Source organism: Peromyscus eremicus, chromosome 12, assembly GCF_949786415.1.
Source record: "Peromyscus eremicus chromosome 12, PerEre_H2_v1, whole genome shotgun sequence".
In the NCBI taxonomy this organism is placed as follows: domain Eukaryota; kingdom Metazoa; phylum Chordata; class Mammalia; order Rodentia; family Cricetidae; genus Peromyscus; species Peromyscus eremicus.
In genome coordinates this window covers 69,605,642-69,625,230 of record NC_081428.1, presented here as the reverse complement: position 1 = coordinate 69,625,230, position 19,589 = coordinate 69,605,642, and the positions used below count along the sequence as shown (strand labels likewise).

General features: G+C 43.7%; 1 protein-coding gene across 1 annotated transcript in view; it reads left to right on the top strand.

Moving 5' to 3' along the window:
- Lpp (LIM domain containing preferred translocation partner in lipoma) overlaps positions 1-19,589 on the top strand; it is a 547,833-nt gene that overhangs the window by 10,206 nt on the left and 518,038 nt on the right. The gene's annotated exons all lie outside the window — the stretch shown is intronic.

Genomic DNA, 19,589 nt, shown 5'->3' with positions numbered 1-19,589 from the left:
ACGTGGCAAAGCAAAGATAGGCTTCTCCTCTGGCCAGGGGGCCATGCAGAGAAACTGGAGGAAGTCTCCGGGACAACGATTCCATGCCGCCAGTAGCTGTGCGGCTCCCTTCTTTTCCCTTTGTCAAGAGGTTGAGTGTCACTGAACTTGAGACACTGACGTGACGATGGCAGGGAATAATCCCGTGTTTCTTGTTTACTCCCGCGTAATGTGCCTTTCTCTTTGGCAACCTCGTTTTATTTTCCCATCAACCTTTGGCGGTAGAGAGGGCTAACTTAGCCTTTGCTTTCGTGACCTGCTAGAGCCACAGTGCTAGTTGAGTGTGGATTTTGTTGCTGTCTGTTGGAAAGGAAAATGGTGGTCAGATGCGTCGTCCTGCAGTGGCTCTCTGTTTCATAGGTAAGATGGCGATGGCACAAAGAATCATCAGTATGGTGTGACCTGGTGGAGGGAAAGTAGTTGGGGGATTCTTGCATCTACTGACTCTAGATCTGTGGTCTTCATCATGAGGATCAGTCCCTATGTACTACAAGGATTGGCCTTAAACTAGGTAAATAATAGACCTCACTATGAGTGTTGTGGAGTTTTTCAGAACACAGTGAATGCTGTAGTGATTGGAAAAAAACCAACTTGCTCTGAAAGTGTAACTGACTTCATCCTTGTGTCTGGTCATTTTGTTGTCTCCATAGCGTGGGTAACCGGTACTCATTGGCTTTGACTTTGAGTATTTATTAAAATATCAAACATGGACTTGAGTATTCCCCCGCCCCAGGTTATGGTTACAGCATCAATGGGAGGCTTTGTTACCTGCTTCACCTTTTGAGTTTCTCAGTGTTTCAAATGAAATGGTGGGAGCCTTGAACTTGGATTTAATGATCTCCAACGGTGTAATGTCAGAGCAGAAAAGATTGCCGAATGAGTCAGCTGGAAGAGGCTTGGAAGGTTCTATTGTCCTTAGATTGTTAGGATTCGATGGTGACTCTTGCTTCTGAAGCACTGACGTGGCCTTGGCATAGGTTATTTAGAAGGAGGTGGAAGGGTAACCTTGCAGTCTCAGAAGACCTGGTTCAGAGGGAGGTGGCTTCGGGTTCACCTTGAGCAGGGCAACAGCTTGGATTGTCTACAGTCTTCTTTGCTCTGTTTCTTTTGGGTTGCTGGCTTCATCATCCTCAAGGTATTTGCCTTCTGGTTAGGAGATAGCTGCCCAGTGACCAAGCTGAAGATATCTGTAGATGTAACCAACCATCTTATTAAATAAGAAACACAGAGCCAATTCAGAGAAGAAAACCAAGAGGTCAGAGCTAAGAGCCATACCCTTCCTGCTTCAGCGATCCTCTTCAGCCAAGAGAGCTCTCCGAAAAGGACCTACTTCCTGTGTGTCTGTCTTTATATAGTCTTTCTGTTCTGCCTTCTCATTGGTTGTAAACCCAAACACATGACTGCCTCGTCACTGCCTGTCTGTAGAGACTTCCAGGTCTTCCATGGTTAGTATTGAGATTAAAGGCGTGTGTCTCCAATGCTGGCTGTATCCTTGAACACATAGAGATCTACCTAGCTCTGTCTACCAAGTGCTGGAATTAAAAGCGTGCGCCACCATCGCCACGCTCTTGCTATGGCTCTAATAGCTCTGACCCCTGGGCAACTTTATTTATTAACATACAATTAAAATCACATTTCAGTACAAATAAAATACTACCATATTTCCCCTTTTCTATTTTAATAAAAAGAAAAAAAGAAAAAGGTTATAACTAACAAAAGAAAAACTATATACAAAAGTACAGTAACTATATATAATATGTACAAGTAATAAATGTCTAAACAATGTCTAGTCCATTTGTATTTGACAAATTTAGAGAAAATAATTTCATTATCTATCCTATTTTGGTAAGTCCAAAATGTATCTAATTCACTTTCTATCCTAATTAATCTTCAACTATAACTAACTAAACTTTAACTATAACTAACTTCAACTCCCTCAGAGACCCAAGAAGGAAATAATATTAGCTAACAAAAATAAAAACAGGAAGTGCATGCAAGCAACTTCCAAAAAATTTGTGAGTTGACAGAAACAGCCAGCTGTCTGGACAGTCACCTGAGGTTTCTCCACAGTGCTGGGGCATCATCTTCAGCCTATAGGCTTAGCGTATCTGACAGACTCATTTGTGAAGTAGGATGTACACAAGGTCAACAGTTCAACCTCACATTGGGTGAGAGCAGTCCATGTACCAGAAACACCTGAATTCCACTAGTGTCATGTCATGATTCAGGATTTTAAATTCTGGAAATTGTTGATGGTTTTTTAATTCAGCTGTCCATTCTTCTTGGCTGTGTGTATATGGCTTCATCTCAGCATCCCGTTCTTCTCCACATCCCTCTATCAAATGCCAGTCTACTATTGAGAGGCGTGAGCTTAGTTACTCTTCAAGAATAACTGTTCCAGCTGCTGTTCCATTGCACATCAGAAGCCATCGGCCCACTGCCTGTTCAGCTGCCGTCGAAGAAAAGGGCACTGTACCTTTTCCGAATTGCGAAGGCCACTTCAGAGATGGTGCCATATTGTCCTGGCCTCAGAAGATGCCTTTTGATAAAGCCATAACCACACTTGTTTTGGCAAGAATAGGTAGTCCTTTGTTTTGTGTTCTGTTTGTCAGCAGTTGATTTGAGGATACTTTGTTGTCCAGTGGCTAACTTTTGCCACAATGAAAGTTAACTCCATATGCAGTTTCTTCAATGCCCATATTTTCTCTGAAGTAGATTGGTACTGCCAGGAGCCGACATGTCTCATAGTCATAACAAAAAAGAAAAATTTTTTAAGTTATTAAAACATTTTAAATGCCATATTCTGTAGATCTCTGAAGGGTTTGAAGATGACCTGTCTAAAATATATCTGCTCAATTTTTAAAACATATCTAATATGACTACAAGTTCTATTGTATTGTCTAACTACTAACTTTCATTTCTTTATATCCTAGTAGTTGGTAATAATAACATTCAAGGATCAGAAAATTGCATTGTTAAATGAATGGTATAAGTACAATTAGAAATATACATATAACATTTTCTAACAATATCAATTTCAATATATATAATTTGTGTACAATATAAAACAATCCAATCCAATGTAAAGTATTTAAAACTGGTAATTGTCTTTTTCTTCTTTTCTTTTTTTTCTTTCTCTTTTTTTTAAACAAGAACCTTAAATCTAATCTCCTTTGCTTAGCCTTTTTCCTAACCCTTGACAACAACTTGTAACCAACCCCCCTAAACAATGAAAATTATCCCAGACCCAAAACCCATTAAAAAGACCAAAAAACCACCTTCCCCACACCACCTCTTTGGGAATGTGGGCGTCGTATTCTTAAAATTGCTTTCTGCTGGGTATGGGCGAAGTTATCTTTATCCTGAAAGAAAAATTTTAGGTTAATTGTCAAATTCTAGGAAAGGTAACTATATCCTTCAGACATCTGCTTCCTTGATTGGAGGAGAGAGAGCCTTGTTGCCACATTCACAAAGGCTTTAGTTACTACCCAGACATGAGCCTGTCACTGAGGCCCAAAGGATGGGACTGTGCTACTTGGAATATCCACACCAGAGACTAACACTCAAACCTCATGGCAGCCACAGGGCACAGATGAAGTGGCTCCTCAGAGCGTTTATACTATTGGGGAGAAAGGACGAGAAGCCTTCCTCTCAGCCCTCATTAGAGTGTCATGCTTCAGTGCTGGAGTCGTCTTCCAGGAGGAATGTGAGCCAGCAACTCTACAAAGATACCGAGAGACCAACAGGCTGTGCCATCGAGCGCTGCTTACAAGAGTGAGGTTGGAAAAGGCAGAATGCTGGGTCATATGCAATCTTGGCCTGCAAGAATATAATACCCACGGGACTGGAGCGGTGGCTAAGTGGTTAAGAGTACTGACTGCTCTTCCCGAGGACTCCAGTTCAATTCCCAGCACCCACATGACAGCTCACAACTGTCTGTAACTCCAAGATCTGACACCCTCACACAGACATCCATGCAGTCAAAACACCCGTGCACATAAAATAAAAATAAATTGCTTTTTTAAAAAATAAAAAATATAATACCTAGTCAGAAGAAGGACAGTGTCTGCCTGTGTCCCATAGTATGGTGGGATGTCTGGTGCCTAAAAGGCACATGACACATTTTGGGGGGATAGAAGAATAAATCTGAAGGTTGTGAGTGTCCCTTTCCCCAAGGCTGCTCTACCAGGTACTGACTGAATCTCTTGAGGTTGTTGTATTACAGATAGGGCTGGACAGCATGATTTGATAAGGGTTAAACAAGTGACTGTACAGAAACAGGTTTTTGAGAATGGTGTGGCTTCAGACACTTACTGTGAGTGCATGCAAAGGTAGAGTATGGCAGGATGAGCTAACAGAAAGCTTGCCGAATGTTAGCCTCTCTTTGCCTTCATTTTCCAAATCCCAGAACTTGAGGTCACATTAATTGTCTTACCGGCCTCTTGCATTTGTTTTGTGCAAGTCTGTTGGTAGTAATTTATCAAGTGTGGTCCCTTTATAGGTTATTGTAATTGGTTTCTCCTTCAAGATTCCCAATGAATTAAAATGGAAGTAAGATACTGTAAAGGTTGAGTCTAGCATGGTGCCTAGGACATAGTTCTTATGCTTGGCATTCACCCTTCTCCACACCCAGGCCCCTCTCCTTGCCAAGACTAGATGAGCAGTAACTTGTTCTGAGTCTTGGAAAGAAACTGGATTTGGAGCTTTTTTTTTTTTTTTTTTTTGGTTTTTTTTTTTGGTTTTTTTTTTTGGTTTTTCGAGACAGGGTTTCTCTGTGTAGCTTTGCGCCTCTCCTGGCACTCACTTGGTAGCCCAGGCTGGCCTTGAACACACAGAGATCCGCCTGGCTCTGCCTCCCAAGTGCTGGGATTAAAGGCGTGCGCCACCACCGCCCGGCTAATTTGGAGCTTTTTTAATCATTAAAGTTGAAGCCTAAATCAGGAAGAGGTGCCAGGAGGTAGACCCAGAGACCTAGGAAATTGAGTACTTGAGAGACCAAGAGAAGCTGTAGTCTAGCCTGTGGGATTCTTGCTTTGTTTGTTCACATAATCACACCTTCTGCCCCAAGCATGCCTGGCCCAGTGGGAGTCAGGAAGGAAATTATTTCCCTCTTTGGATATCAGTGTACAATTGTTGTAGCCAAGGACTTTGAGTTTTAATATTTCCGTTTTGGTCTTAAGAACTACCAGGTATTAGTGTCTGCCGGAAGCAAAACATTGGTCATTTCTGTTAGAGGTTTATGTCTTGGCTCCCTGCAGCTACTTGGCCAGGTGGCTTCTGAGCATTTGTCGCCATCTGCTAAGCCAGGTTTCATTTTTATTTCCTTGTTTCACAAATTACAAGGGGACTTACTGAGTGTGAACCGAGGCCCACACAGTCTCCCAGAGTCTGTGGGACTTGATGTAACGCAGCCATCTTTTATAGGAGACAGGATAACTGTCTATTAAAGAGAAGATAGAGACAGCTCTTCAGACTTTCCCTAGTTCACAGTATTGTTTCTTGGCTTCTGGTGGGGTAGGGATGCCTCTTTCTTTTGCTTGCCATGGACTGAGGAAATCAGGGTTGTTTCTAAGAGTTCTTTCTCATTGAGTTACTGTGTGGTTGAAGGTGTCTGAATCCTGCACAGATGAGTGGAAGATCCCTTGTCCTGTTGCTGTACAACCACTTCTGGTTATAGTGTCTGTAGTTGTTGTCTTCCCTGAGTCTGGTATTTGTCAGAAAGGTAGCAACTCCCGAGTTTTCTTTTCCTTCCCCTAGGAGAGTCCTAGAGATTGAACCCATGGCTTTATATGTGAAAAGCAAGCTGTCTGACACTGAACTACATGTGCAGCCCAGTCTTAGACTCCTCAGGGTATTATGGCAAGTTAGGCACACTGCCTGATCTCAAGAAGCTTGAAACTTTGAGGAAAGATGCATAGGGAAGAGACTCACACACAATGGGAAGAGATGCATAGAGAAGATGATCACACCCAATGGGAAGAGATGCATAGAGAAGAGTCACACACAATGGAGAGAGATGCATAGAGAAGAGTCACACACAATGGAGAGAGATGCATAGAGAAGACAGTCACACACCATGGGAAGAGATGCATAGAGAAGACAATCACACCCAATGGGAAGAGATGTATAGAGGAGACGGTTACACACAATGGAAAGAGATGCATAGAGAAGATGATAACACCATGGGAAGAGATGCATAGAGAAGAGTCACACATGGTGGGAAGAGATGTATAGAGAAGACGGTTGCACACAATGGGAAGAGATGTATAGAGAAGCGTCACACACAATGGGAAGAGATGTATAGAGAAGACAGTCACACACAATGGGAAAAGATGTATAGAGAAGACGGTCACACACAATGGGAAGAGATGTATAGAGAAGACGGTCATACACAATGGGAAGAGATGTATAGAGGAGATGGTTACACACAATGGGAAAAGATGTATAGAGAAGACAGTCACACACAATGGGAAGAGATGCATAGAGAAGACAGTCACACACAATGGAGAGAGATGCATAGAGAAGAGTCACACACCATGGGAAGAGATGCATAGAGAAGAGTCACACCCAATGGGAAGAGATGCATAGAGAAGGGTCACACACAATGGGAAGAGATGTATAGAGAAGACGGTCATACACAATGGGAAGAGATGTATAGAGGAACAATGGGAAGAGATGCATAGAGAAGATGATCACACCCAATGGGAAGAGATGCATAGAGAAGAGTCACACACAATGGGAAGAGATTCATAGAGAAGACAGTCACACACCGTGGGAAGAGATGTATAGAGGAGACGGTTATACACAGTGGGAAGAAATGCATAGGGAAGACAGTCACACCCAATGGGAAGAGATGCATAGAGAAGACAGTCACACACAATGGGAAGAGATGCATAGAGAAGATGATCACACACAATGGGAAGAGATGTATAGAGAAGACAGTCACACACAATGAGAAGAGATGCATAGAGAAGATGATCATATACAATGGGAAGATGATTGCTAACAGTATTTTTATTTGTCACAAAATGTGTTTCAAGCCTTATGATATTGGCACATCGAGGTAAGTAAATCACAGCCTTAGATCTTCCTGGAGCCTAGACAAAGGGCATGGAGAGTGGAGAGAATTGGGGTCAGAGGGAAAGTTTTCAGGGGGAATATTTTTCTCTAAGAGAAGCCCAGGTGGATGGTATGGGGAGACTGTGACCACATTTTGGCAACAGAGGCCAGTTAGTATCTTAGAATGGAAGTGGATAACATCAAAAATTGACTGAGCAGGTCACAATTTCATGTGTGCTTCTGTCTCCAGCTCACCTCTAACCCTAAGTTACATCAGAAAGTGCTGTACTGACTTTTTATACGCTGGTGTCATATTTACAGTTATGTGTGTGTGACCATGGTATGCTTGGGTCTGTGTCTCAAAGCTAGAAAGCATTTCTGTGTTCTTGAGCATAAGGGTTTCTTTTAAGAGTTTCTGTTACTGAATCTTTGGTGGTCTGATTCTAAATCTTCCTAGCTTTAATGAAAAATAGAAGATTTAGTGGAGAGGATCATTAAAATATTCTAGAATTTGAACATTTCAAACTCTAATGCAGTATTATCAGTTACTGTTTCTGTGTGACATTCCCCCAAATTATCAGCTACAACAAGAAACATCATTTCTAGCTGTATGGTGGTGGTACACACCTTTAATCCTAGCACTCAGGAGGGCAGAGGCAGGCAGATCTCTTGAGTTCGATATCAACCTGGTCTACAGAGTGTGTTTCAGGACAGCTAGGGCTACACAGAGAAACCCTGTGATGGAAAAAAACAAAACAAAACAAAAAACAAAAAACAAACAGAAAAAAGAAACATCTATTCATAGAAAGTTTTTACAGGTCAGAGATTAAGCAGTTTAGATGGGTCTCTCAGGACTTCTCATGAGGTTGTAGGTGAGTTTTCCCATCCCTGTGCTCTCTCCTGAAGGTTCTTCTCTACAAAACCCAGTCACATGGCTGCAGCAGGGTGTAACTAGCTCCCCTCAGGTTGTTGGTCTGAGGGCTTCCACTCTTGCTGTGCAGATCTGTCTCGGGGCAAGCTCCAAGGCAGTTGGCTTCTCTGAGTGTCAAAGGTTTTCCATGTTGTAAGCCATGTTTTTTTTTTTTTTCTTAAATTAAATTTATTTTTTTAATTCCCAGCACTGGAAATGATACACTATTCTCTGTGTTAGATGTGTTTCACGTGGGGAACGGGATGGGGATGACATGACTCCCAGGATGTGGGTTATATAGGACTGGCTGAGGGCGTACTGGTTATAGATTTCCAGGCTACCTAGGATATGCTGAGATGAGAGGCCGGGGTTACCAGAAGCTACCGAATAAACTCAGCAGCATCTTTGTAGATCAGTTTGCCTTGGAAACTTTTTGGAGGAAAATTCCATTAGAAATTCGAAATGAAAACATTAATCCACAACAGCATGGAATGTAAAATTTGCCCGAGTTTTCGGAGGAGACTCACAGTCTCTCAGCTAATGCTGTCCTTTCCCACCTCTGCATTTTTGGCTTTCCATCAGCAGTCAGAGCTGCTTTGGTGGAAATGACTGGAATTCTTGCTTGAGCCCTTGGCTGTGTAGGTGAGACACCAAGAGCTGGGGAGGGGACAGGCCTGCCTCCGTGTGTAGTGCAGGGAGAATTCATGACATTCCTCTCAATATTTTTTTCCACCTGGCCGCCACCTTGGCTCTTTGTAATGAGTCCATGTAACCTTTAGGCATGTTTTCATTTCTTTTTCTAACCTTTCTTTTTTTCCAGAACTGGATTAGATGCAAGTAGGTTAAAATTGGCCTGTTGAGCCTCCATCTTGTCCCTTTCATTATATTTCAGGGATGTGCTGCCTCTGTTGGGTCATTCTGTGTCCTGAGAAGTTGAATACATCAGTATTTCTTGGCTCAGACAGTGTGTCTCTGTAGTTATGAATAACATTTGCATTAGGAACAGAGAGCTGATGCACATCGGTGCTGGGAGGATGACGGGATCAGACAGGAAACCTCAGCCAATACCTTCTGTCTGGCAGAGAGTCTCTTTCCAGGGCATCCGTCTCTTTTCCCGACCCAAATAGTCTTTTCATAAAAACAGGCTCAGCAGGTCATCTTATAGATGGTGTCAGGTTCCCATGGCGTTCATCTCAATCGCTTCTCTCAAAGTTAATGGAAATGAGAGATTTAAAATCAGGGTCAAGGTTATTAGTAGCCCTGGAGCCCAAGGCAGAGGAAAACATAGCTGTGGTCATTAAAAATGCTACTGGCCAGAAAGCCGCTACTCTCTGCTTGATGGTGTCTTTCAACTCACCCTTTTTAGTACACTCTCAATGCATTCAAAGTGTTTCATACACATGATTTCATTTGTATTGAAAGCACATAGTTAAGACATAGAGTTCTGTGGGTGAAGGCAACACAGTAAGGCTCAGTTTAGATGCAGAATCTTAATTAAGCATATTAGTTTTAAATCTGCTTTCCCATCTGATCATGGGATGTAAGGTGCCGGCCTCACAGATCTCTGTGCTCCAAAGAGTGTTGTGAATCATTCAATGCCTGTTGAGTGTGCTACTTTCTATGTAGTTGATGAAGCATTAGTTTTATCTCTTCTTCTTTTTAAGATTTATTTATTTTTATCTTACATGAGTGTTTTTCTGCATGCGTATTTGTGCACCACATGTGTGCAGTGCCTGCAGAGGCCAGAAGAGGGCACCAGATTTCCTGGAACTGTAGTTAAAGGCAGTTGTGAGCTGCTCTAAGTGCTGGGAACCGAACCCAGGTCCTCTGTGAGAGCATCCAGTGCTTTTAACTGCTGAGCCACCTCTCCAGCCCTAGTTTTCTTTTTTTCTCTCAGGCGTGTGTGATTCTTTGCGGAAATCACTCTTAGTCCTTTTCTCTGTTGCACTGCTGTCTGGATGCTTTCACTTTGTGGTGCCCTGGTGGCTGGGGGAACGCCTCTATGTTGCACATCAGTCACCACAGATCTCACGTTTTTGCTGAATATCCAAAAGCCTCGCTGTTGCTCATTTACCCCAGTGACTTCTGGGGTATTATAAATTCAAACACCGCATGATGCTTACCTTTTCTGGAATTGGGAAATAGTGGTTCTGAGGAAAATGTCCATAAACTGTTTGGTGAGGGAGGCTTTGGGGGCACCAGTAGTGTTTAAGTGGTGTTTTTCCTGATACAAGAATGACCCTCGTGCAAGTGCTTGTACCCACCTCCGCGTCTCTAAATGCTGTTGTCTCTCGACCCGCCCAGCACTGACCCTCCTTGGTTCCTCCTTGGACCTGTTTAGCATAGAATTACCTCACCGCCTCAGTGGCAACTGACTTGAATTATATCGGTTATTAAAAATGATCTAATATTTTCCTTTTAAATCAGTGGGCCTGGCTCATTCTCTGATTTAAGCTAGTGATTTATGTATAATAAGGTATGAGACGGCTGTAGCCACTCTATGATGTAATCTAAGAGTGACATGAAAACAGAATAGGCTCTTACACAAAGAAAATATTCCTGTAATACAGTTTATATTGAGGATGGAGATAGGCTCTGATGTTCCCAGACACTCCTTTCTTAGCTTTCCTTCCCATTCTGAGTTTCTATACGATTAAGTTCACTTCACCGGGAGCATGTGAACCTGCCCAGAGCCTGGTTTATTCTTCTGTCCTTGTCTTCCGTGGTCCCCGCTTCCTGCCCACTGCTGTCCTCTGTGGCTTCGGCTGCCCCTGCCACTGTGCATCTCCCTGCAGCATCCCTCCTCGGCTTTCCCACGCCAGCACGCCCTGCTCTCCACGTGACGTTTGCTAGCCATAGCTGTTCCACGGTGGCTCTGCGCATAACACCTGTGTGGACTACAGGCCAATGGGCATCTCTGACTTCTGGCCTTGCAGAACCTTTTGCCCCTTGTTAGAAACCTTTGATGTGGGGCTCTCATCACTTAACGCAGTAGCCGAGAATAGCCACGGATTATCAGACTCAGTGGAGGATGAAGTGGGCTTTCTTCTTCTAGCTTGGCTCTTGGTCCTGAAATTTATCCAGGTTGTGGCCTGCCCCTGGGCCTCATCTTTCCTGATCTGAGGAATGGGTTGTTTGCATTTCATTTTCCGTGGGCCATTGGTATATTGGCAGGGTATCTTGGAGGGGTTGTGGTGGAAAGGATTCCAGGACTGCATGCTGTCTAGCTGAGGCCATTCAGTGAATCTGCTGTGGTTATGGCAGAGAAGTGAGGGCGAAGACATACAGGAAGCTGCTTGGCTGTGGGCACTAGACAGTTTGAAGCTTTTCTTGGGCATATGGGGAGGACTCAGTCAGTGAAATACTTGATGTGCGAGCCCGAGGACCTGAGTTTGATTTGTAGAACCCATGTTTAAAGATAAAACAAAAACTGGTGCGGTGGCATCCATCTGTAATGCCTGTGCTGGGGAGGTAGGGAGCCTGGCCTGCTTGGTGAGCCCTGGGCTGTTGAGAGACCCAGTGTGAAAATACAAGGCGGATGATGGTGAGGAAGAACATCACCGGAAGTTGTCTGCTAGCCTTTCCACACTTGCCGCCAGACAGGAAGTAAACAAACAAAACTAAAGTCCTCTCTTTGTCTTGCTTTCTGGGAGTCTCTGGTTTGTTGACTTTTACGTGTCTTTTCCAAGACCACACAGCAAATTGTGGCACTTAACTCAATTCTCAGTTATGGAGAAGGTTAAAAAGCTCCATACTCTAATACCACGTTTGTCTGTCTATGTTGCTTGGAAGAATTGAGAAGCTGGACAAGGAGTAGAATCTCCTCACTTTACAGGAGCGTGTTCCAAGACTTCCGATGTTCTGTGTCTCTGCCTTGAAGTAGGGCTGGGAGTTGGCTTTGTCTGTCTTGTTTGCATCCAAGCAGTTAGTACTCCGACAATGTTCTAATTTATGCCAAAGATGGCAGTTGAAGGTCCAGGTCATAAAAGTAACTGATGCCGGCAGTCTGTCTTGGATTGACCTTGCTCCTTGACTCCATTAGATCTTGTGTCTCCAACTTCCTCTCCCAGGCACAATGCTTAGCTCTCAGCAAGGAGCCCAAACTGTCTATATGCTAGGTCAGTTCAGAAGTCATGCCATGGAATTGTGGGAGTGGCATGGAGGAGATGGAGGAGGCCATTACCGTGACCATCTCCCACTCTTCCTGCTCACTGTCAGTGATTTCCTTTTGCTCTGATGAGGTATGTGGAAAAAAGACTGGAAAGTGAAGAAAGAATGGGAAGGGATCATTGTGGAGCGAGCAGAGCGGGTAGTGGACTCTTGTGGGACTCTACCATGGAAGGAACCAAGCTCACTTTGACCTCAGCAGGAGCTCTGGGAGTGTGGATGGAGCAACAGAAAGACAGAGTGAGGCGACCTTTTCAATATGGAGGACAAGCCACAGTTAGGACTTTTTGGGAGGCAGGGTGGGAAGTCAGAGTGCTCCATCATTATGGGCATTTACGTAGGGACCGACACTGGTGTTTTATAGGGCCATGAACAAGTGAGAGTGTTTACAGATTATTTTTATTTTATATGTATGAGTGTTTTGGCTACATGTATGTCTGTTTACCACCTGTGTGCCTGGTACCCTTGGAGCCCAGAAGATGACATCAGAACACCTGGACCTGGAGTTACAGATGATTGTGAGCTGCCATGTGGGCACTGGGATTTGAGCCTAGAAGAGCAGCCAGTGCTCTTAGCCACTGAGCCATCTCTCCAGACCCACCCTTAGCATTTTTTGAAAACTTCCCCTGTCTTAATCTAGAACTTTCTGAAGACAAATTTTATGTGCATTTCAAATTCCCTTTTGGGATGAAAGCCTTAAGACAGCGATTCTTCTTCTCCTCTCTGCAGACTTTGGCACCCGGAAATACTGATATAGCTCAAGCAGTCTTGTCACACGTAGTGCTATTGATAAGGAGGTCTTATCACATACAGTGCTATTGATAAGGAACACTAGGAGCTAACTGAGGACACCATAGAACTTCTCTGAACTGAATGTATTTTTGTGGGTGGAAGTTTTTTTTTTTTCTTCTTTTCAAGAAAGTTCCAGAGAATCATGTTCTTTTGGCCCTTCTTCCACCCTTCCCACTCAGTGATTTGCTACTGTGTTGCCTCAGTGCTTTGTCTTTTTGTCCAGCAGAGCACTCGTGATGCTTTGCTGTGTTGCATTAACACATCTCCAATCTTCCCTTCTCCACTGGGTTGAAACTTACTGAATTCCACTTTTAATTTCGTGGGAGGTCCCATGGTGCCCGACATAGCAAATCATAATAACGGTGACTTACTAATTTAACACTTTTTTGGTCCATGCCTACTATGTGCTAGACCCTATTCTAGATGATAGGAGCTCGTGTGAACAGGACTATGAAGGAAGTGAAGCAGAACACCAGTGCTACCAGAATGGGGACAGAAGAAAGTGTTTCATAATGAGTGAAAGTGCTTCAAAGGCCCTGGGCCAGAAGTAGGCGCAGTACGTGAAAGGATAGGCTGGCGCAGCCAGCTGGAGCGAAGACCGAAGGAGTGGGTCACACAATCTAATAACAAGAGTGACAACAGAGGCCATCAGGCACACTTCGGGGGTACTCTGGGGGAAGGGGAGATTACTCCGATCATTTAAAGGATCCACAGAGATGTAACCAAAAGATTTGCCGAAATGGGATTGTGGCTCTCGGTGGCTCAAGTCTAGAGCCTGAGAGTTTTGGTTTGCCCCCACCTGTAGCCCTCCATGGTGGTGGACTCTCGGTTCAGATGTTCTGCTCCTGTGCAGCACACACCTGCAAGGGTGCGCGGCCCGTGCAGATGGGCAATTGCATGCCTAATCACCCATTCAGGCACCCACTGATTTGTTTTCCACATGCAAATGTGGGTTTTTTTGCAGATGGATTTAATATATTTGTTGCTTCCCCATTTTATTTAAAACAAAACAAACGGCCAACCATGTCAGTTGGGGGTAGCAAATAGAAACGTGAATATTATTTTCTCTCCTGTCAGTTTCAATTGTATGGCTGAAGGGGATCTCAGGCAAATGAGTCTTTTCTGGGCTCAATTTTACTTTTGTTTTCTATCACCTCTTCTTAGCCATTATTATTTTTTAATTCCTTTAAAAAGTTTTAAATAGGAGTTTGCTGTTATTTTATTTTCCCAAATAATCTTCTTGCCATGTAGGCTCTGTATTTTTATTGTGTGGTTTTGACTTCCACGGTTTTAGTTACTGAACTTGGGGCCTGTTATCCTGAAAAGACATTATAGAGTCTCCCAAGGCCATTGGTGGGTGATGCGGAAACTTCCTTAGCCTGGAAATAAACAAACAAACACAAATGAGAAGTATTTGTTCCTTCCCATTGATGCATTGTTATTACAGATCTCACAACATCATGCAAAAAGTTACTTTTTGTTGGTAGGGGAGGTGCCAGGTAAACCCCAGGAGCTAGAGCCAATGAGGTATCTGCTTGTATTTCTTAAGGAATTTCAAAAGCTCTCTGGTGGGGTACACCAGTACAATTGGTAGATACTTTGGTATTGATTTTGTTCCATGGATGTCTGTAAGTTTAGGGACCACAGGGTCAGGTTTGAGGAGACAACGCATGGTTGCTTCTGTGGACTGGAGTGATGAAGATCAGCTCACCCTGCAGAGGTATCATCCTAAGGTGGGGCTTGTGTTAAATGGTATCTGTGTGTCTCCTTTTCCCGTTATTTAAAAACCTATTTTGTATTGAATTTTAACAAAGAAGTAGTGAAGGGGAAGGAGTGAGAATTGTTTGCAGCTTGCCACACAAAGGTTGATTATTGGGTAAGAGTGATGGTTTTGTGTATGTGTGTATGTGTGTGTGTGTGTGTGTGTGTGTGTGTGTGTGTGTTTCAGGGGGTGGGGGCATGAGAGTGGGTGGAATCTACCATGCAGGAGATGTTAAACTATCCAGAGTTAGGAACTTCATTTTAGGTACTGAGTTTCTGAGCCAGAATGAAGTCTAGTGCTTACTTGAGTTGACCATTTATTTTGCAAAAAGAGATACTGATTGATGCCCACAGTGGCCGAACCTCTTGCCCAACACCACCCAGTGCCGACTGATTACTTACCATATTTAGGACAGCAGCATCTTTTGTTAGGAATTTTCATTTGGAAAAAAGGATGTTTTTAACCATCGGATCATATTGATTAGTTAGCTAGTGGGGTGTGCATGTGAGAGGAAGCATCTACCTTCTCAGGGAGTTTCCGTTACCAGATGAATGTTTTGAAGCAGGAGCCTGGCCTGGACTGTGAGAATCCTGTATTAGGCAGGCCCCCTGGTCCTTGCAGACTAGGCACACAATCAGCGATTGCATAAATACTTGGGACCATGGCCTTTTCAGCAGCAATGTTGAGTTAAACCCCCGAAAGAGGCTCAGAGATGAAAATCAGTTCTGTTTAGTGGGGCTTTTATGTGTTAAATATGGGACCCTTTACTTTTAAACATGAAATATTTCATTAGGATGTTAAATTATGAGGTTTGTATGCCAAGTCCAAAGTGATGATGATGATGATGATGATGATTATTGAAGTGGTTTATTGGCAAGAATGCCCAAGTGAATGAAAGGACAGTTTATCTGGAAAGTATAAGAAAGGGTAAACATTCCATGCACTTTCTGCTAGAACCCCAAAGGGTCCTGGGAATCTTGCTGCCTTAAGTAAGCACATCCTAGGTATGGAAAGGACTGTGTCCAACCTGAGCTGGGCCTGCTGCGACCTCTCCATCTGTGCAGGCCACGACTGCTGGGCAGCCCCAAGTGCCTACTGTGTCGATCTCCAGCTGACCCCTCTGCGGGACAGGATCTAGGTACTCCTCCTTGGTGTTCGCTGTTGACAGTTGCTTGTGTATGTGAAACATGTGATGCCTGAGCGACCTAGGTAACTTCCATGGTTTGCTCTGTCTCCATGAACTTCTCCTTTGTCAGGCGAGGAGATCAGAGCTGACATTTCACTTGTGTTAGTTTGTTTATATTTGGAAAATAATTTATTTTTGCCTCACTTTTAATGATCTACCCTATGTGAGATCACATTGTAACATAGTTGGTTCTCTCTCTCTGTCTCTCTGTCTCTCTGTCTCTCTGTCTGTCTGTCTGTCTGTCTCTCTCTCTCTCTCTCTCTCTCTCTCTCTCTCTCTCTCTCTTTCATTCTGTGTCTGTCTCCTGCCCTCCCCACTCCACTTCCCCTCCCATCTACTGTAAAGAAAGTGATCTTGGGCTTCAGGCTGTTGCCCAGTGGCAGTATTTTCTTAGTATGCATGAGGCCCTGAGCTGGATCCCCAGCCATGGAAAGGAAAAGCTCCTCTGTTCTCTAGACCTAGACCCCCACTTTTTCTCATCCAGAGGATAGCCTGTTTTGAAGGATCTTTGGATAATTATTGACTGTGTTGGAACTCCTAAGCAATTTGGATGGTAGAATTTCAGATTTGGGTTGCTTTTCTAGGAACCATTAATTGCCTGTACAGTAATAAGGATTTGCAGCAGGGAATAAGGTATTCTGGAAATAAGAAAAAGAGGCCAGATGAACTGCTGACTTCAGGCACATGGAAAGAAAGATCTTTATTCCAGTGGCCTCTCTGCTCCTTGGAATACTCTGGACTGCTAGATTTCATGACTTAATGCTGAGTGCCCTCTGGAGTTACAGGGACTGATGAAGTTAAATCAGAGGACAGAGGACTGTCCTTATTGGGCTGATATGTGCTATAGAGGCATATTGTCCTTTAGCATTTGGATAGTTTTTTGTTTGTTTTTGTTCTGTTTTGTTTTTCCAATACTATAATGTTTTTATGAATAACTCCGTCAAATTCCCCAGTATAGGGACCATGCAAAGAATGCACAGCATCTGGAGAGTCTGCCTTCATTCATGTTTGACTTCATGTGGGTTTAGTTTTAACATGGCCAGTGGATAAGCTATTGCATTTGCCCAATGAATTTCCTATTTATAAGGATATATCTTCTCCTCACCTCTTCTCTCTTTGGTTCTTTTTGAATTTAGGTCGATAAACAAACGCTCACACACTGCATAGGGGGACAGAAGAGCTGAGGTCTTAGCCCGACTTTGCAACACCTGCCCTGTCCAGACTATTTACAGACACGATCACTCATTCAACAAGTATTTAAATGAGCACTTTCGACACCAGCTTCTGGAGACATCGAAGTGTGTAAGATGCGCCTCTTACCCCCTCTGCCTACTGTCAGGAGCAGAGAGCCCAGTGCACAAATAGGACATGGACTCGGTTCTCCTTTTTCAGTCTCCCTTGACACATGCAAGAGGCAGAACTGGCCTCGGTGATCAGCGAAGGGCCCTCCTGATGCTACCATGCAGTCTCTCACACTGTTGTTAAATTCATTGACTATCCAACAATTATGTATCAAGCTGAAAATTGGCAAGCATTTCCCTTCCTCCCGTGTGTAGACTATAACGTTGAAGATGAATGTGGCAATGTCTACAAAATGCTTTAATAAGCAAGTTGGAGGAAGATATTATATAAGTTTGAGGCACTATTATTAATGGAAAAATGAAAACAAGGGCTGATGTTTTCAGAGGGAACAGATGGTTCCTTTGTTTGGAATCTGAGTAGAAAGGAGAGAAGGGGGAAAAGATACTTGCCATATTGTGTAGGCCCTGAATTTGAGTGACTTTAAAATGCCAAAGCAATCTGGTTAGGAAAGTCCCATAGATTCAAAATAGCTCTTCTCTGATCAAACTGTAATTAAAATAACAAAAAAAAAATGACAGTAGGAGACTTCCTAATAAGAAATGCCATGGTGACAGTTGACACAGCCTCACAGAAACTCCCTCCGAGTAGCGCTCCAGAAACGCAATCTTTCATCTCTTCGTGAGTTTCAGCACATCACGGAACAAATCGATGAGAACAGACTGTGAGCTACTTCTTCCTGAGCTCTCATCTCTGTCCCTATCTGTACATTTAGTTTCTCATGACTGGAGTTGGATCCCTGGGTCCTACGTGATGGAAGGAGAGATCCGATGTCTGAAGTTGTCTTGTGACCTCTTCACACGCCCCCCATGCCCCCCCCCCCCTTAAATAAATACTAACAAGGGTAGTGAGAGCCATGGTTCTGCCACTGCTAAGGATTATTCTGCATTCAGAGCTGCCTGGCTTTTGTACAAGTCACATACTGGCCGATATGCTGTATTGCCTTTCCTGTTCCTCAGCCATGACATCTGTGATCGTCAGTCTTCCCTGACTGATCTTAGACCCTCAGCCATGACATCTGTGATCGTCAGTCTTCCCTGACCTATCTTAGACTGCCATGGGAAAGACCCCTGTGGACGTGTCTGAGAGGGCGTTTTCGGAGCTGTTTAGCAGAGGAGGGAAGACCTCTCTGAACGTAGGTGGCACCGCCTCATGGTGTAGGGTCCAGAATGACCGAAAGGCAAGTGAGCTGGGTGCTAGCCTCCATCTCTCTCTGCTTCCTGACCATGGATGGCTGCCATGTGACCACAGCCTCACCCTCCTAGGGCCATGGCTAGAGCTGCTAATTGCTGGCATACCCTCTTTTCCATGATGGACAGCAGCCTCAAACTAAGCCAGAACAACTCCTTCCTGAACTTGTTTTTGCCAGTCCTTTGTTAGAGCACAAGAAAAATAACCACAGCATCTTTTTTTTTTTTTTTAATTGGTTAGGAAAATGAAATGATTTTGTGTCTTTTCCTGTTTTATTCCTTAGATAGCTAAGGTGCTCAGGCTGGCCTTGAACTTGTCATCCTTTTGTGTTAGTCCCCTGAGTAACTTCAAGAGTACCTGCTTAGGCTATTCCTGGGACATTCTGTTTGTGTCTTAATTGTTTTATCTTTGTGGACATTTTTTTCCCCCTATTTATTCACTGATCTATAAAATGTGGTTATTGAACAAGATAATTTCCTTCGCTGTTTATTTTAGTAACATTAGATCTGGGGTAGCTAAGGGCTTTGGGAGCAGACAGGTGTATCTCGGTGTCTCATTCATTTTTTTCTGCCCTCTCAGTAGGAATGATGACCCATCCTGCTCAGTATTTCTCAGAAGCTGGTAGGAAGCAGACAGCCTGCAATTTATTCACTAATCTGTTTGTGATTAGCATCCTCTGCCCTTTCTCGTATCCTAAACTCCCTGATTGAAATTTAATGACAGGGAATTCCTTCCTCTCACAGATTTGGTACCACTGTGTTCCATCTCTTGTACTCTGTACCCTTTGCTGACTTTCCACCTCTCAATTAATTTAATAGTGTCAATAGCACTTGGGATCATAAATATGCTTTCCGCTTCCAGCATTTGCTACTCAGGTCTTGCTTGTCTCTGGAAGTGGGTGAAAGCCTGGGAGCCCCGGAAACCAACAGTGTCAACGAACCCCCTCCTTCCATCTGGTGTGAAGAAGAGACAAAGTGGGGGCCGTACTCCTCAAGTGTGCCACCTGAGTTCTTCTGTTGGTGTCAGATTTTTCTTCCTTTGTTGATGGGGAAATGGGATCTTAGTCACAGTAAATTACTTGCTTAAACACACTATAATCAAGTGGCTCTGTCCCTTACTGGTGT